Source organism: Crassostrea angulata, chromosome 10, assembly GCF_025612915.1.
Source record: "Crassostrea angulata isolate pt1a10 chromosome 10, ASM2561291v2, whole genome shotgun sequence".
In the NCBI taxonomy this organism is placed as follows: domain Eukaryota; kingdom Metazoa; phylum Mollusca; class Bivalvia; order Ostreida; family Ostreidae; genus Magallana; species Magallana angulata.
The window spans coordinates 21,829,692-21,848,907 of record NC_069120.1 but is presented as its reverse complement, the minus strand read 5'-3'; positions in this window follow the sequence as shown (position 1 = coordinate 21,848,907).

Below are 19,216 nucleotides of genomic sequence, written 5' to 3'. Positions count from 1 at the left end.
GTGCATTTTTAAAATGATACTGTTTAGTAAGACATTTTATTACTAGAGCAACGATATACAAACAAACGTCATATTCATGCTATTATATCCTATTGCATTTTTTTCCGTGTTCCAATGGTCACATAACTGTAAAAAAAGAATCCAATGTCCCTTCGAAATGCCACTAGATAGTTTCTCCCCGTTTCAGAGAAATTGATACACTAGTAACCCTGCGGATACGTCAAATGATTTTTTTAATGAATAGCAAAGATTCCTTCATATCTAAAACTCATTCCTGGACATATTCTGTATACTTATTAGCAAAAATAATTACTACTAGTAGGTAGTTTGAACATCACAGGAATAATTCAATTTGAATCCCTTTTCAACGGTTGTGTAGTATTGGACCTTCCTAGTTGATAGCATGGCCATGTAACATTCATTTTGGTTGTCTGTTGTGTTTCAATAATGTGGTTCTCTGAATGGACCATAAGTGTCATGTGACTCCCGATGCACAATAAAATTAAATATGTTTCTTTTAAAACTGTAATGTTCTCCACATATTTTGATAAAGGGCGTGATCTTTGCAAAGAATAATTATCGTATACTCAGTATTTTTTTTTTTTACTGGAACGTGTCCATCGATCCTACGACTTGACTAGTAGTGTGACGTCCGAAGATCGGTTGAAACACTGAGAAGTAGTAATGTAGTTTCAACAATTGTAAATTTACAAGAAAAAATACTTATAGTAGAACATCTTTCATTCGAACATTTAACGGTTAGATGAAAGGGTTCACTATTCAGAATAAATTCTATGCATAAATTCTATGCATGAAATAAAATTTACCTGTGTGAGGGAATATTTACTATAGAGTGAATTTATAATTTTGAATTATACGTGTATATTGCAAACTAGCAACCCAACATTATTTTTTAAGAATTCATATTCACCTAATATCAAGGTAATTGTTGCCCAAATTATTTTTAAACTTAATCTTTTGCACTAGTTTCAAAGCATAACTAAAACCGAATTGTATTCGAATGTATAGAACAAAATGAAAGCGACTGTATTCATCGAATGAACGACTATTTGATGCGAGTGTATTTAGTAGGATTTTCGAAGCATGAAAATATTAAGGTAAATAATATATCTTTTGATGTTTAGCTGTTGCCTAATTAATAATAAATGTAAGTTATGATAACTCGTCAGAAACCTCATAATGATGGCATATATCCGAGTGTGTGAATCGCTACAGAACCGATCCCAATGTAACTTGACAAACGTTATGACCATATAAGGCATTGTTTTGTAACTGAATGATTCCAATATTGTAATAAACACCTTATTGAAATTAAAGGATCGCAATTGAAATTGCGAACAGAACAATATATATGTATCCATAGTTGTCAAACTTCTAGAAGATATTCAAGTAACTGCTGCAAGGATTATATCAGGTCTTAGAAGTAACTCATCCAGGTCAGCTCTATATGATGAATTGGGTATTGATCTACTATCAGATAGAAAAAAGGTTCATAAACTCACATTATTTTATAAAATGGTCCATGGTCTTGCCCCCAAATATCTACAGGATTTACTTATGCCATGTACACCGCAAAATAATTACTCACTAAGACACCAAGATGATTTTAAATTTGTTATACCCCAGATAAAAACAACTGCCTTTATGAACAGCTTTCTACCTTCATCTATAAAATTATGGAATGAATTACCTCTTCACATTAGAATTTTACCAACTGAGTCTTCATTCAAAACAGCCATAAAAAACATATTCTTTAGAAAGCCAAACAAACTTTATGACTTTGGAAACAGAAAAGCAAATATTATACATTGTCAGATAAGAAATAATGCAAGCAATTTAAATGCTGATCTATTCAATCATTTTTTGTGTGAAAATTCTATTTGTGATATGTGTGGTTATGTATCTGAAAATGCTTATCATTATTTTTTTGTCTGTCCACATTATGATGCACAGAGGCAAGTTTTTATACAGTCAATAAGTAATTTACACTTAGATATCCCCATCTCTCTGGACTTATTGTTATATGGGGACAGTAGTTTGCCTTATAACGAAAATGTTGCTATATTTAAGATTGTACATGATTATATATTAGCTACCAAAAGATTTAAGTTTTAATGAATTATTCACAGTGTCACTCAAACAGCTGAACTGCTAGCTTTCTACAACTATTTTTCATTTTGTACATAAATAATACCCGGTACCAAGCATTTTGATTCCACTTATTTTTTCCTTTATTTTTCTCTACTATATTCTATTGTTACATTGTACCATCAATGTTTGTCAAATTGACTGTTAAAGGAGAGGGCTCAAATAGGCAGATTGCCTGCTGCCCAATCCTATTATGTGATATTTTTTACATAATAAAATATTGTTTAAATAAAAAAAAAAATCCATAGTTGCCAGATTTTCCAAAATCTTCTATTCCCACCCATGAAGAAAAAATTTACATGCATGGTTTTGATGTCCATGAATCCCTCTTTCAAGATTTAATTTTAAATCTAAGTTTAATTCATTGCCATTGGGTCATGGGCTCAGGTCTTAGGACGGGGCAATTTAGCCGAATAGTGAAAATATGTTAATTCTTAAATATCATTCTCTACTTCCACGACATGGGTAAAATAACCGAATGTATGGTTGGATCAATGTGCATAAAGCCCTCTATTTAAATTGTCAAAGAGGGATAACGCCTTTTCTTATCATTTCGGCCACACCTGTGTTCAGACGGAAAGTACCTATTACTAAAAAATAGCGTTATGTCGAAAGTTATGCGTTAGTAGCTGTCGAAATATGATTTTCGAAACTTAGATACTTAATATGGGATCTGTAACAATCATGCAAAATTTGTCAAAGATTCGGAAAACTCTGAGTACATGTATACTGTCAGTTGATATTATAAATTTTAAATAGAGTACATGCATAGTGTTATTGAGGTGATCTGCTTATATTGGTTGTGCTCATACTCAAACTGAATCAAACAAAATAATTTGAAAAAAAGAAGATAAGATACATGTAATTTTAAAATTCTAAAAATACCTGAATATTTTAGTGATGTAGTGTAAGATAATTAAGACTCTTTCAGCATGGAAATTGTGTAATTTCTTTAAAATATACTTTAACTAAATATTGTATAATATTGAAGATGTCTGATGTTTGCAAAAGCGCCATATTTAGGCGAAATCGTATATTAAGTGCGGCTATACCTCTTTATGTAATAGTCAAAGGAGTCTAGGACTAGGGTTTAGACACCAAAATTTAGCTTTAATTAAATGCAAACTTGAGACTCCATGACAGGTCCATCTGTAGGCTATAGTACACAGGTGACCGTCAAGACCTGTACTTGTTAGTTCTAGGGATTACTTTTAGCAATGTGTTTGTATTCTGTTGCATATGATCTGGAAAAGACTTTGAGCATTTGAACATGTTGCTATGCATGTGAATGGAGCTCCGTTGCTAGGAGCATATTGCATATCAAACTTTGAACTGATGTGAATAACTTCAACTGTATTGAAATCAATGTGAGAACACCTGACAACACAAAATTGATTTCATGAAATATGAAACCTTACTTTGAAAACCTTGCAGGTAGAGAGGCTATGTGGAAAATGTCTTTACCTGTTTTTTTTTTTTTGTCTGTGGCCTTTTGGTAACCTTTAAATCAGCCAGAAAGAGACAAAACAACTAGAAAAATTAATTATGTATTGAAAAAAACCCAGCATGAACACAGGAAAAGGTGCGAAATCTTCGTATTGTCAGTATCACGTGCTTTTGGTGACGTAAGGAAAAGATGTACAGATATTTATAAAAACAATATACATACTTATATCTATATAAGTACAGGCTATATATTGACAATTATATGACAATGTCTTGTAAAGATGACAGAAAGCGAAAACGCTTTGATATCGGTATATAGAATCATTTTAACAAGAGCTTGGACTTTGAGTAGTTATGTTCAACAGCAATGTAACGTAGGCATGTCTATTTCATTGTTGGCCATTCAGCCATGGCTCTTTGAAATCAACAAGATATGGCTGGCTTTAAAGCTAAAATTACGCAATCTGTTTACATATCATCTGAAACCAGCGTCATTTTTACTTGTTTTGATGCAAGAAATAGATAGTTACATCTTACCGAAAGTCCAAGGTTTTGTTAAAATGGTTCTATTCTATGATTTGTGAAACAATAATGGTTGGATTTACATTTACATACATATACTGCTTGTGTTTTATGTTAATTTTCTTCAATATATGCAACGTTTTTCCAACAATTTTTTTTTCGCAAACCATTTATACCTTGCATGTAAATTTTCATTTATGGAGAAATTATTTTGATCTAACCTATATTTGCTGATATAAAGTTAAAGTCTTTTGACATTTTCATACGGCTAGCTATTATGACACGCAAATCTGTTTATCCAAAAGGAAATTGAACCTGTACAATATGGTTAAAAATACTGACTAGTCGCAAATCATTTCATCGTTTTATCAACTGTACAAATACATTATTATAAGTTGTTTTGTGGTGTCAATCCAAACTTCTAATAATAAGATGAGAACTAGATATTAACTTAAATTTGTCGGCTAGTTTTCTTTCTTCTTTTACGACAAATACATATATGATATGTCAACAGCTTCACAAGCGTGAAAAGTTAACATGTCATGAGATATGAATATGTTACTTACGAAATTGTTTTAATAATTATATAGTTAAATAGGAATAAACTATCTTCTCTCCCTTCGCCTTCAACAAAGTGCATGTAGGCACTAAAACTTATATCGACACTTTCAAACTACAAAGTTCTTTTTCTGTTTAAAAATTTCATTACATAATTCAATTTCGACGTATTTTTTCCTGACATGCTCATATGGTATAATTAGTGTGCAAATATAATGAATTCCAAAGAAAACGACTGCAGCAAGAAAAACATCTACAATACATATTTTAATTTACTACGATCAGAGTTTGGGACGTGGGAGGGAGGGGGTATTCCGGATAATTTTTTCACGCGCAAACTGATTGTCAACTAATATAAAAATGACAAAATTAAAAAAAAAACATGCGGACGGCTTCACCACTTCGGTAAAATTGTTCACATGGCTTACGGTAAAAAGTAAACCAAATTACAGAACCTTTCAAACGATAGTGCCAATTAATCTATTTTATTTTAAATTATCGACATGTTTAAACAAAAAGATCATCATGTGGAAATTTTGTAACAGGCATCCTGCATTTTCACGATTATTATGCAAGTGACAAAAAATGATAAATGCTTTGCAGAAATATATGCATTGAATACACCAATCAATTCAAATTCCATTCATACGCAACAGGTCGTTCCTAAAATAAAGAGATTTGGATTGCCTGGTGCTGGGTTTCGCCCTTCATGCCTGTAAGGTAGCTGGTATTTTAAGGGAGCTTCTCAGCCTGTTTAAAGGATGTGATTTATACAGCGACCACGAGAAACATTGCAGACATGGAAATATTCCCTCCGGTGTAAGACGTTCCTTATTGATTAGGTTTTTCTTTCCACAGAGAAAGTCAAGCTCTTTATTAAATTCACCAGAACATATTTCATCCCCTGAAGATTACTACTGTATTCATTAAATACACAATGGTAAGTTTATCGACCAGAACCAAGATCGATTATTAGTGTTCGTTGTTTTTAAAAAATTCAACAGCATAATGAAAATTTCGATTCTCTCAATGTCTGCAAAAAAAAAAAAAAAAATGCACAAGAGGTCATGATATGTTTCCATATTTGGGTATGAGGTGACCGCAGACAGAACGCCGGAAGTTTGGGTTTTGATCCCACGGGTTGGACACGAGCCATTAGCTTTTTCTTGCATGTTTATTTCCACCCACTTCACGAAGTGTGACCCAAAGTTATGATCATTATAATAACACGTTTATTAGCCGTGGACCCATTAAAGCTAGTTATAGATACAAGGCTGACACAATCAATTTACGCTTTTTTTCCGCAGATATGCCAACTAAAACATATCTCCTCCCCCGCTGAACAAAATCAAAAGATCCATACTTCTACAAAGGAAGCTGGAATTGACATCGTAATGGCTGAATCGTAAACAAATATCTAATTGCTGGAATCGCTGATATCTTTCCTTTTCATCAATTTTGAATACCAATTACCAATATTTATTGCTAACAATTTTAAGTTACCGCATCTGCAATTCTTTCAAGTACTGTTTAGAAAAGTGTTTTTGAGTACTTGATTGTTTGTAAAAGACGTGACTCGCGAGACGTTCTTAAAATTTTTCATGAAATATCTCTTTCTGATATGCATTGAAACTGTTAATGCTCCAAAATTCCGGGAACATTACCAGGCTATTTTGAAGGTTAAAATATTTTAGATTTTTACTTAAAATAGCATGCAAAATACAAATGAATGCTTTTACGTGCCGCCACTGTATGCATTTTTCAAAGCAAAAATATGTTGAATCAGAAATAAAAATGTAGAGAATAATAGAAGATGGATCGAGTCTGACCTTAACTACTAAGTGTACTGTATACAAGGATTAAGGCTTTAGACAAAAATTAAATACACAATTCCTTGGGTGATCTGGGTTTTTTTAAAACCAACTTTACTTTGTATATTAGGATCTACGTTTACATTTGAGTAAATTGTTCTAAAATGTTTGATTTTTTCTTTATAAAAGTCTTTTTTCTCTCAAATTTGTTTGCCGACAAAACAATAAAACAAAGAATCATTACATTGCTTAAGTAGCATTTAGTGATTCCCAGAATACGAACTTCTGTACATGTATTATTGTTTTTTCAATGTTGTCAGTTAGAACTGTTCCTTCTAACAAAGAGCTAGTCCTAACTTTTCCGATAATTTAAAATGATCTCTGCAATTGTGCATCGATAATATAAAAAAAACATTGTCAAAAAAAACACAAAAAGAGCAAAAACAAAAAACAAAAAAACAAAAACAAAAAACAAACAGAACAAAACAAAAACAAAACAAAAAAACAATAAAAACAAGGAATAAAAAATGAGATAGTTACTTTTAAAAATATACATATTTTGAAGGATCGATATTATATTATGTTTACTGTTGTACTGTGGGTGCTCATCCGCAGAAACTGAAAACTTAAAAAGGTGCAGCAATATGCTGCAACAATATTGTAGCGGAGCTTCCAGATTTGACCTCCAAAGATTCATTGAATGAAATGGGTGAGAATATATAACTAAAAGACGGGAAATTGCTAAACTATCTATTTTGTGAACATTAGTACACTTCAATCTTGTACCACTCTTGCACACACATTTTCAGAAAATATATATAGCTTGTAACGAGGAATCATATACTTCCAGAATTGAGTAAAAAATACACTGAAAAAAAATCATTTATTTCAGATGTTATTATAATAAGTAAATGGAATGCAGTAGTAACGGATATCGAGGTGAGCAGTAGCTGAGGGTCTGTAGCTCCCAGTCTGAAAAAATTCGGATGGACGACCTAGGAGCTACAGTGCCTCCCATAGTAAAAATCTGCAATTTACGGCGCACAAAAAATTGCGCTAGTTTTTGGACTGATTAACCTTATTTACACACAAACTCTGTGAAAAAAAAAAATTAGTACCATTAAATTATTCATGCAATTTTCTACTGAAATCGTCTCTTTACTTGCCTCAGACTTTCCCCGAAACGCGGTTCCCGACCTGGGGAAATGAAGTATGTTAAATTCACATCGAGATCAAGAGTCGCCATTTTTACATGTAAGCAAACTGCACCACTTCACTTCACGGGACTGGTGATGGTGTTTAAGAGAATATCAGAGGCAAGTAAAGTGAAATCTGTAGTAAAATGTCCGAAGAATTTTTAGGAATCAAATATTTGTCCAGAATGTGCTCGGAAAAAAGATTTATCAGTCCAAAACTAGCGCAATTTTTGTGTGCCGTAAATTGCAGGGTTTTTTTTTACTATGGGAGGCACTGTACATAGCTCCCAGGTCGTCCATCCGATTTTTTTCAGACCGGGAGCTACAGAACTGCAGCTACATGTAGGTGAGCAGCACCCTTTAGCAGTTTCGAAGAAGCATTTCTAATAACGGCAGTGCTACAAAAATTACAAAATATTTTCATCACGGCAACAATTGTAAAGCACTTAAATTAATGATTTATACAGAAGAAAAATAAACGATTTCAAATTGCGATATCGATTGCAATGTTTAAATGCTTTATTTAATTACACAGCTATCTGAATTGAGGATTACATGCAAATGCTATTCAGTTCATGTCAGTCCAGAAAGGGCGAGAAAATTAATTAGAACTTGAGTTCAAATTCATTGCATATTATATACGTATATACATGTAATAAAATATGTTTTAATCATTTTAATAGTTAATACATATTTGCAAATGGTTAAAGCTAATACAATTCTAACCCAATATGTTTTTGAGATTTATAGAAATATCACACAGATATTCCGAAATGATTTGATACTTTTAATTTTTAAAGCAATATGAGCTGCAATTTTCATGTTGAAATTTTTTTTTCACTAAAATGTTATTTTCTGCTAAAATGACAAAAAATAAAATGGCTTTTAAATTTCCGTTTGCTTTATTTTTGTGGGAAAAGCCGTTATGAAGCCTTAATTGAAGCAAAATTGAATTATTGTCATCCTGTACGAAAATTGATTTGCTATATATTCCTTAGAAGAAAAATCTTTCTTCTGACAAAAATTAATGATTTTTTTCAAATCTTATTTATCATAAAAGTTTAAATTACATGAAGACTTATCATTTTAACAGGTCTTTGAACCAAAATAAAATTTTTAAAAATACAGCTCATATTGCTTTTACAATTACAAATATTTTATCATTAAATGTCCAAGTATTTTAACGTAATAATAATTGACGCCTGATTGGTAAAAAAAAATCGAAAGTCTCTTCGTTCAATATATCTTTTTATTTTGCCGTTTAGTTAATAACTGTTATTAACTGCCTATTGTTCATAGAGAATATACATAAGAACAATTAATTTGTATTCCGTAAATTGATCGATGGTTACATAGAAATTCTAATGATTTGAACGATATGGCACATTGATGATGTCACAGCTATGCACTGCTGCCATGTTTGCATATAGCAACGCAGGAAGTCTTTGCACTAATCCACTTGAGATAATGGAGATACAAATTAAACAATTAAAACATAACAAAGCTCTAATGTTTTCACCTCGCGATCGGTTTTAGTTTGATCAATGACTATCATTTTTGGCAACAAAATGGCAGAATTTCTCGCGTGCGTGGGAGAGCAGATGTCACGAGTAAAACATCTAGAGATCTTACGTGCTCTCTTTTTTATATTTCGGTGTGTTGATATGTGCCAGTCTGCCTGGGTTAATTTCATGGTTCATTGACTACCGGATTTGCACTAATCACACGTCCTTAATTAACGAGACCAAATTTGATACGTTTTCCCAATGGACATTTTGTACTAGGATGTTTACATACGGCGTTTGATGAGCCGACAGATTCTTACACAAGAAACGCCTCCTCTGTCATCTGAACAAATAAAGCATTTCCGGTTCTGTATGAAGTAAAAAAAACAAGTAACAAAAAACTTCGTGTCAGCGTATTTTTTTTGGGGGGTTTAGCGTGTTTGTTCTGAAAATCTTTGGTTTTTCCAAAAATCAGTCTGGGTGTTAATTAATGCTTCAAGGATATTTTGCACAATAAGCCCAACAAGGGATGGATATTTTATCTTTAATTTAATATTTACAAAACATATTGAGAGCAGAAAAATAACATAACGCTTTGAAAGACTCCATTACAAATCATAGATATTGTTCTGTATTAAAGACTATTTGCAGAATTGGGTCTATTTTAACTGGAGGACAGTTTGTTCAAGGTCATGACGGGAAATCCGAACAAAATTAACAGTGTCAATAAAAATCTGTGTTTTCTCATTCGTAAATGTTGACTGTTAATTTTTCCATTTGGCACATAAGTGATGCTTTGAATTTGGGAACTACGTCATCTGAATTTGGTTATCGATAACAAAAGGCAACAAATGGCAAAAGAGCCAAGTGCGATATTGTCCATTTTTGATTTTGATTAGATTCTGTTACATGTTCAATGCATATTTGTAGCAAAGTTGATTTACATGTACAACGCGGGACGGGTGAAAAACCTGCAATCTGATTAATATTGGATACTGAATAATGAATTTATTCAATACTGATATAAGCAAATTTGGTTGTTTAGGGTTTTTGTTGTTTTTATAAAACCAATTTTTGATATTTTTAATCAATAAAAATAATCTTTGCAATTTATTAATTCCTAACAATGTTTTTTAACTAAACTGACTGATAAGAACAAAGTTGTGTTTAATTTGAAATCATTTTCACGGCGTCTTTCCTTTATTTTAAGACTGCGAGAAAATAGTCTAAAGCTAATTTGCTCGTTTGTTGTTGTTGTTGTTGTTGTTTGTACATAACAAGATTAAGTTTACTAAGATGATATTGTAAGAGGTAATCAATAATAATTCTATAAACAATAGATGCCGAGCAGATTTTGCATAAGCAAGTAAATTGATACAAAGGTAAGTGGATTACAATACTTCTATATCGTCTTGTCTGACACAACGTTGTGGCGAGGAAAAACCTGAGATCAAATCGGTGCGGAGTTACACCATTACTCATGGTCTCCGTTCTTTGTAATATTAGAGTTCCCATTACCGTGGATGCATTTAATTTTAAAAACGATGAAACGCTTTCTTTGGTGTGTCTTGAGGATTGTGAGATGTCGAGCGTTACAGAAAACGCTACGTAACCCGAGTCTGCGGGATATTGATTTATTAATTTGCTTTTGAATCTCTACGTTCCTTCATAGCCAACGTATCAATGTCGAATGTAAATCAAAATACTATCAAATATGAATAACAATTTTTCAAATAGATATGAAATGTAAATTATCAGGACTTTTAGATTGAATACAATATACATATATGTTCGAAATTTAAGTCTTCATTGTTGAGTTAGTTTTTCATACAGTTTTTATTGTTTCTTATTAAAAATGGGTATGGTCACAATTAGGGCTTAAAATCGTAAATTTTACGTGTTAACGATGCCTTATTAAGGTATTTGGAATTGGTAACTTAAAATTCTAATGGCTGTTGTCGATTTTTGTAAACATATATTGAGTGTTACGAAATATACATATAAAGCAACTGTTTATGCTGAGTTGGGAAGGTTTCCTTTGTTTTCAACAGAAAATTCACATTAATCAAATACTGGCATAAATAATTAATTGATATATTCCAACATTTGTATTTTGTTAAATTGTTTTGACAAATTGTTTGATGATGATCAGAATCATAAGAAAATCAGTTGGGTGTCTGATGTTAAAAACTGTTTGATTGATTTAGGTCTTAACGAAATTTGGAATGAACAGAGATGCAATGGAGGTACATTATGTGTTATTAAACAAAGAATATTATCAAGCAAAACAAGAAATTTGTGCATGTAATGAAAATTCCAGTAAATGTTCATTTTATCGATACCTTATTTCACAACATTGCTTACAATGCTACATGTACCTTACAAAATCCATACCTGCTAAGTTTCAAAAATGCATTTCAAAAATTAGATAATCTTCTCATAATCTTGTTGTTGAAACCGGTCGATTTAATAGAACCACCAGAAATCAGAGAACATGTATATATGGTAATATTAATTGTGTAGAAGATGAACTTCATTTGATATTGGTATGTCCTTTGTATGATATTTTACGTAAAAAATGTTAAACCTTATATTTGGAGGAGACCTTCAATGTTCAAACTTAGGCAACTTTTAAGCTCAGAAAATGTCAAAATTATTAATTTTAAAAAGTATATAAAAATTATAGCTTAGAATTACAAAATGATTTGTTACCAAACAGGTTTGGTTTGCATTGATTTTATTATGGTTAAAGCTTCGTTAAATAAGATTTAATTTTCAATTAAACGCTTTTTAAATTATTTGTCATATCTCATTTTGGTTTTAAAATGATTCTTGTATCTTCTATCAGCAATCTATACGTAAACAAAAACATAGCAAGAGCCTAAATTGTATGACTGTTATATTGTAAATTTTGAATTTACATGGTGGGTGAAATTGCAAAATTCACAATATGATTAATAGTGATATAACAAACAACATTCCTCTGTTTCTTGGTTGAAATTTGACAAAAAATATTTTGAATGACCATTTGAAAATCTAAATTAAAAAATTTGACTATGCCCTTTCAATCCATTGTTCATAAAGGTAGAAGAACTTCGAAAGACGTCACTTTGACGATTAATTCTCGGATAACTTGTCATTTCTCTTGAATTACAATTTCAAATAAAACGGACGTCATCTCATTATTCTCATGCAAATAAACACGGATTCCTTTAGCATTAAAAAAAAATCTTTCATTAGATTATATTACCACAAAATGTCCCAAGGTATCCGCAAGGAGAATATTAACATCGACCGTACATTATAGAGAGTAAAACACAAACGTAAACAAGATGTTACATACAATAAACAATTCAGGCCGTATACACAAGACCATACTCTCTCTCTCTCTCTCTCTCTCTCTCTCTCTCTCTCTCTCTCCTAATCAAGCTCGAAGATGTACGTCACTCCAGCGTTTCATTATTCTACCTAATTTGATCATCGTTTTTTTTTCTCCACAGGTTTAGATGGTAGATAATTAATTTGCTACGTATCACAGGCTACTGACATTAAGCACCTACAGACAAGAGGAATATTCTAACATTCTCTTCTGATTGCATGTGCACAACTGGATACTATAGATCTGTTCTGAAGCTACATGTACTTTTTCATGTTCTTTTAACCTTAGTTTTTATTCAACGTTTATTTAACTATCCTAATTTTTGGAATGGATCATGTTTTGGTATATGCTGTCATTATCTTTCATTACCTTGCATGTTCTGATAATTCGCCTACGGATAGTGAAAAAATAAATAAATAAATGAACTTACATTCTAATTACTGTAATATTCTTTCATTAACGTTCCACGGGTGGGTATGGAACGCCTCAACTGCCTTATGTAGATAATCTTCATAATATGATGATACTTCAACATTACATGCTGATACTTCAACATTACATGCTGATCAATACTTTAACATTACATGATGGTACTTTAACATTACATGCTGATACTTCAACATTACATGCTGATACTTTAACATTACATGATGGTACTTTAACATTACATGCTGATACTTTAACATTACATGCTGATACTTCATTATATGATGGTACTTTACTATGCAGTAGTTCTAAAAATAGGGTTAGGAAAGCGTCGCCTAGGGAACGAAATACGCTAAAACTCAGAACATGTGGATGCCTGTAAAGTTTTTAACACTGGGCTGTTTCTCTGTTTCAGAGATTGATCAGATTGGACTAAGGTCCACTAAAACTTGTTTAGATCGAGATACTCAACAAATGCTGCTATTTGATTAAGTGTTGTCTTTTAAATGGGTCATTTTAAATTTAAAAGAATGGCTACATTGTGAGTTCATTGGGGCTCAGCGCATAAAAATCAGGAGTTACCAAAAGTCCTTCAGGGAATTTTGGTCTAAAAATGTGCATTCAGATCCCAATCTTTTGGCGCTAAGTCAGAGCGAACAGCTAATTTTTTTTAAAGCACCTAAACAAATACTTCTGTCATTCATGTTACATGTAGATTGGACTTATGGGGATTAATGGGTTCTTCCTGGAGATCCACGTGAAAGATTGGGCAATGAAAGCACTGATTTGTTCAACAGTACAGTTACTGCTAAAATCAGATTCAATAGCAATGCAATGCTTTATCCTTTGCATGATCTTACAAGTTGCATGTGTGGTTGTCGTTTGCCTAAATACATTGCACCAAAACAAATCGTATGTTTCGACAATATTTATATTCAGTAGAGATCCTCTCTCATGAGCTGTAGTGTACTTCTTCAGTTCCAGCTTTTTTTTTAATTTTTTTTTTTTATTTTTGTTTACACATAAATCCACATACACACATATTTCAGACATATTTCATACATTTCAAGATTCTACATATTGTAATATGTTATTAATCTAAAGGAAATAGATTATCCGTGTAGTGTGAAAACGTGTTTTCTTGCAAAAAAATATATATAGATAAAAAAAATAGAGTGAATGAAAAGAGAAAAAGGGAGATATAGAAGATAAAAAAATACAATTGAAATGGGGGTACATGTATCAAAATATTTGTGCACAAGTCATTATAATTAAAAAAAAGAGAGAATAGTTTAATCAATCACATATGTCATAAAACTTGTTATAATATCTCACAAATTGTTTGCCAGTGGTTTTCATAATTTGAGTATCTACAGTTTTTCAATAACATATATTTTCAAGTAGAATCCTGTTTTTTATTATTTGTAGTTCCAGCTTTTTGACATGATCCAAACTAGTCTCAGTGGACCTTAGTCCTATATGATCAATCTCTGAAACAGAGAAACAGCCCAATGTTAAAACTTCCCTATTTTTAGAACCACCGCATAGTGAAGTATCAGCATATAATGAAGTATCAGCATGTAATGTTGAACTATCAGCACGTACTGTTAAAGTACCATCATGTAATGTTAAAGTATCAGCATGTAATGTTAAAGTATCAGCACATAATTTTAAAGTACCATCACGTAATTTTAAAGTACCATCACGTAATGTTGAAGTATCAGCATGTAATGTTAAAGTACCATCATGTAATGTTGAAGTATCAGCACGTAATGTTAAAGTACCATCATGTAATGTTGAAATATCAGTATGTAATGTGTAAGTACCATGATGTCATGTTGAAGTATCATCAATTATTATGAAGATTACCTACATGAGGCAGTTGAGGCGTTCCATAGGTGGGCGTTATACAATAACTCCAACATGAGAATTTTTTGTCCTCTCGGTTTGAACATGTTTAATTATAACCTGATCATTTAGATGTGGTCCGAGAAAAGACATTTTTATATTTTCTCCATCTCTGCTCAACGCGAAACAAAACAGAACCCGAAGCTTATAAAGCAAGACTAACTACCCTTTTCCTAGAATCGTACTGGATATTACAGCTCGCCGTAATAATCAACTAACGAATCAACCAAGCAAACTAAATGAAAGATAAAATAAAAAGTTATTTAAGGAACATTTAGATATTTACTAAAGATTGCCAAAACTAGAAAATTTAAATCGTTACTAGTAGTCTGAGCTTTCATAACTATGAGAGATTGTCACGGATCAATCGAAATAATAGGTAAAAATAAGAAAATAGTTGATAAACCATAAACATTTCTAAATCTTAATGCGATTTTAAGAAATATGTAACGCACTGGTAAAATAACCTGGGTGAGTCATGTGATTAAATCATACATGTGAATTTCAAAGGGAGTGAAGCATTTATAACTGATATCTATAGGTGCAGACAATGAATAAAAAGAGTTAAATTAAAATAAATATTGTTACTTTGCTTTAGAGTATCTTAGATGATACATGCATATTGTTATGGAAGCATTTTACCAGATAGGTTGTCTCAGTACTTCCCTGAATCCATCTCTCCTCCATATTTTGATATCCTTTACCAAACTTTATCACTTATATTCAGTAAAGTCAAGAATTCCAGAGTATCCCTCCTTTAATAAGCCCCCAGTGTTTAAATTAGGTACATACTTTGTCAGTGTTTGGGTATATTTAAGCAACAAAATCTTGTATATTTTGTGACATTTGGCTAAAAGATTGTTATTCTTCCCAAATAAAGGATCAAAATACCAAAAAAAAAACCAAAAAAAAAAAAAAAACCAATGCTTTATCAATATATCAAAAATATGTGCAGGGTGTCCAAATTTAGTCCCGGGTTGATCGGACAAATTATATTTGTTTTTATTCGTGTCTACCTTGGAAAAGCATGCATAACTTTTTACCTGTTAAAAAATTTTGCACAAGGTTTAATGGCCCATGATTGAAGAGGGATAGGTCATAATTTAATTGTTTTACATTAATACTACAATCATTTGTATACAAAAGTGTATATATTACTTCTATAACGTAAAAGACCTAAGGACGTTCCTATATATGAAGAGTGATATGAAGATTTAAGGTCTTTCGATTGTCGCATGACGTCATCAGGAGCATTTGGGAATATTTTACCATTATCGGCTTTAATATTAGTGTAATGTGATTCATGGGTCTGTCAATACTTCTAGATTGATATTAGTTTTTAGCACACTTTACGTTATGAAAAGTGAAATGCCAATAATATTTATCACTTTAAATAGTTATTTGCGTTGGAATCGCTGAATTCAATGAAAATCTGATAAAACTGTACATAGGCAAAAATGTACAGACACTAAAATGCAACATTTTTTTGGCCAATTTTTTATTGAAAATGAACCAATTTTCAAAAAAGTGATATTTTCTGTTCCTAAACTTAACTTTTTCGTGGTCGAAAATTAAAACTGTATCAACATGCACTGTAAATGTGATAGCTCTACATACTGGCAAGTTCAAACTGACTTAAAATAGTAAAATATATAAAATAAAGGATTGTGATTAATTTCTGTAAAAAAAAATTTGCTTTCTTGTATTGAAATCAGTAAAAAATATATCTATGATGTTTGATTGGGGAGCAGTCGTCGCTATGATATATTAATTGCTCTAATAGTGTACCTGTGCTCGCTCCTACAGCATAAAAAAAAATTTGCAAAATACCATACTTTAGCTCAGTTTGATTCTTCAAATTTAAACCAAAAAATACATGGATTAAATCATAAAACCTCCAGGGTTGACAACCTTAAGGTAAAGGGTTTTATACAATCGTACTTCATAATTTTAATTTTGAAGAATACGTTCGCATCCAGTTAACTGATTCATAATTAGTTACGTAATGTTAATCTTACTGCGCAGAAACAATAATTCCAGGACAAATGGCAAAGAAATAAACTTTGAACAAAAAGATCCTTCCGAAATTTTATCTGTAACTCACGAATTTAATAAAGTTTGCTAGATTTTAAAATACACATGCAAACTGACGTATGATATAACCGCCGAAAAAACCCACTTATTTAATTGGTTGCATAACCATACTACGCAGGCACTAGGAACAGAATCTCTATATGGGAACAATCTGCAACGAAAATATGTCCTTTAAAGAGACCATTGTTTAGCTGTATCAAAACAAACCATAACACTTATCTCATCAGTTTATTAAACTACTTAAAGAGTCAGTACTGTTTGAAGTGTTTTATTATGTTTGGAGCCATCTGTTGCACAGTTTTGTAGTGTTTTTTCGTGTCGACCGTAGATCGATCAAGTAGAAATCATTGATAAATGCAGAAAACCAGAGGAACTTCCTCAGGTTAATGATAAGATATCACTGTAATGAATTTCGTGTCGGATTAGGACGGACAAAATATTTCCGGCGTGGACGATTGTCAATGGATGCACGGTAAAACCCGCGGAATGATTGAAGATGTTCAATCATGGCTGATAATTGCTAATATTTGAATTGCAAACGCCGATTTATTGCCTTCGCTTAGTGGTTGAGTTATTCAGGTATTGTAGAACATTAACATCCTTCCTTGAATGCAGTACACGGGAGCGACCCGGTGGATGGTCTATTTGTGCTTTGTGTGGGTGTTACAGATACCGTACCTCTATGATAGGTATCAATACTGAAAATAAAGCGTGTACGTTTTTGTTCTCGACAGGTTCATTTGGAGATTCGTTTAAAATCTGTTTAAAATCTTCAAGATTTAGCGCATTTAACACAACACAACCCCACCAACCGAAACGATGCTACGTTCCTGAGAGAGAGAGAGAGAGAGAGAGAGAGAGAGAGAGAGAGAGAGAGAGAGAGAGAGAGAGAGAGAGAGAGAGTTTGAGGGTTTACTATCAAAATCGTGATCAATCCTTAAACATTGGAACGTGACCTTCTTTCATGACTTTTTGCGCATTGCACTTTTGCTACGTGGTAGTTTTCATTCCGATTGACGTTGTCTTCGAGAATTTAAAACAATTTTTAATTAATCGTGTCAAACTTTAATGATTATTTAATGTAACTTGATTTTTTTTATTGGATTTACGGCGCCTAGATTAATTACGGCATGACTCATCATGATGAAACATCTTCAACTAGATTATCTTTCTAGTGTTCATTCATTCAACGTGCATGTTACTTTTATATACTTGAAATATTCTGATTCATTTGAAAATTTGATAACAATTTTAAAACCTAATAAAAAACCATTCCTGTTTGCTGTCCCTTAAAAACGATATTTAAACAAAAGTATGTATAATGTATTACCAGTTTTTATCTAAAAGAGAAAAGTTGTTGGTATCATTTACCATACTCTGTCCCAAGATATCCTCAATTCACATTTTGCCTAATTATTCGATATTTATTAATACCTCAAGGTTCAAACAATGATCATTCCAAAGTATAAAAATTTTTCCAAAATTTCTCAGTTGAAACACCCCTGTTAGCTTTTAGGTATCAATACACGACTAAAAAGTGTGATGTCTACGGGAATTTTGTATTGTAGCAAGCCCGGATGATAACGTTGAAAAATTGCGCGAGGTATTCCTAGTGACTTCCGAATGGAGAAAAGATGTAAAACTTCCCCATTATAAATCTCCTTAAGAAATCGGTTTTCGTTCCTATGAGTTCTTCCGAGTGAAAAATGATAGTGTTTGAACTAAATTATCTTGGAAATTTTCCCTTTCATCTATTTCAATTGTACTTCTTTCACATGTTTGTGTATTTTTATAAAAATCGTCCAAACGTATTTTATAAATATCTTGGAACAGACTAAATAATATAAAATTAACAGATGCAATGACGCAAAAAGTCTTTAATACACCTTTTTAAAAGACATTACAGCGCCTTTTCAAAAGGATTAATAACACGTTTTTCTAAAATGCATAATAACGCCTTTCCAAAAAGCGAAATACACCTTTCCAAGTGGCGTAACACGGTAAGCATTGTATCTAAACTAACTGTCGATACATATCGCCATATATACATATTGCATTTGAATATAAGACCTTGAATTTTTTTTTAGTTATGGAGAGGGGGGGGGGGGGTGTTATTATTGCATATGGTGCACGCTCGTTGTAATGTACATGTACCAACTGTCATGATAAGAAATGTTTCCAGTAGAAAGTCAGTCTAACAGA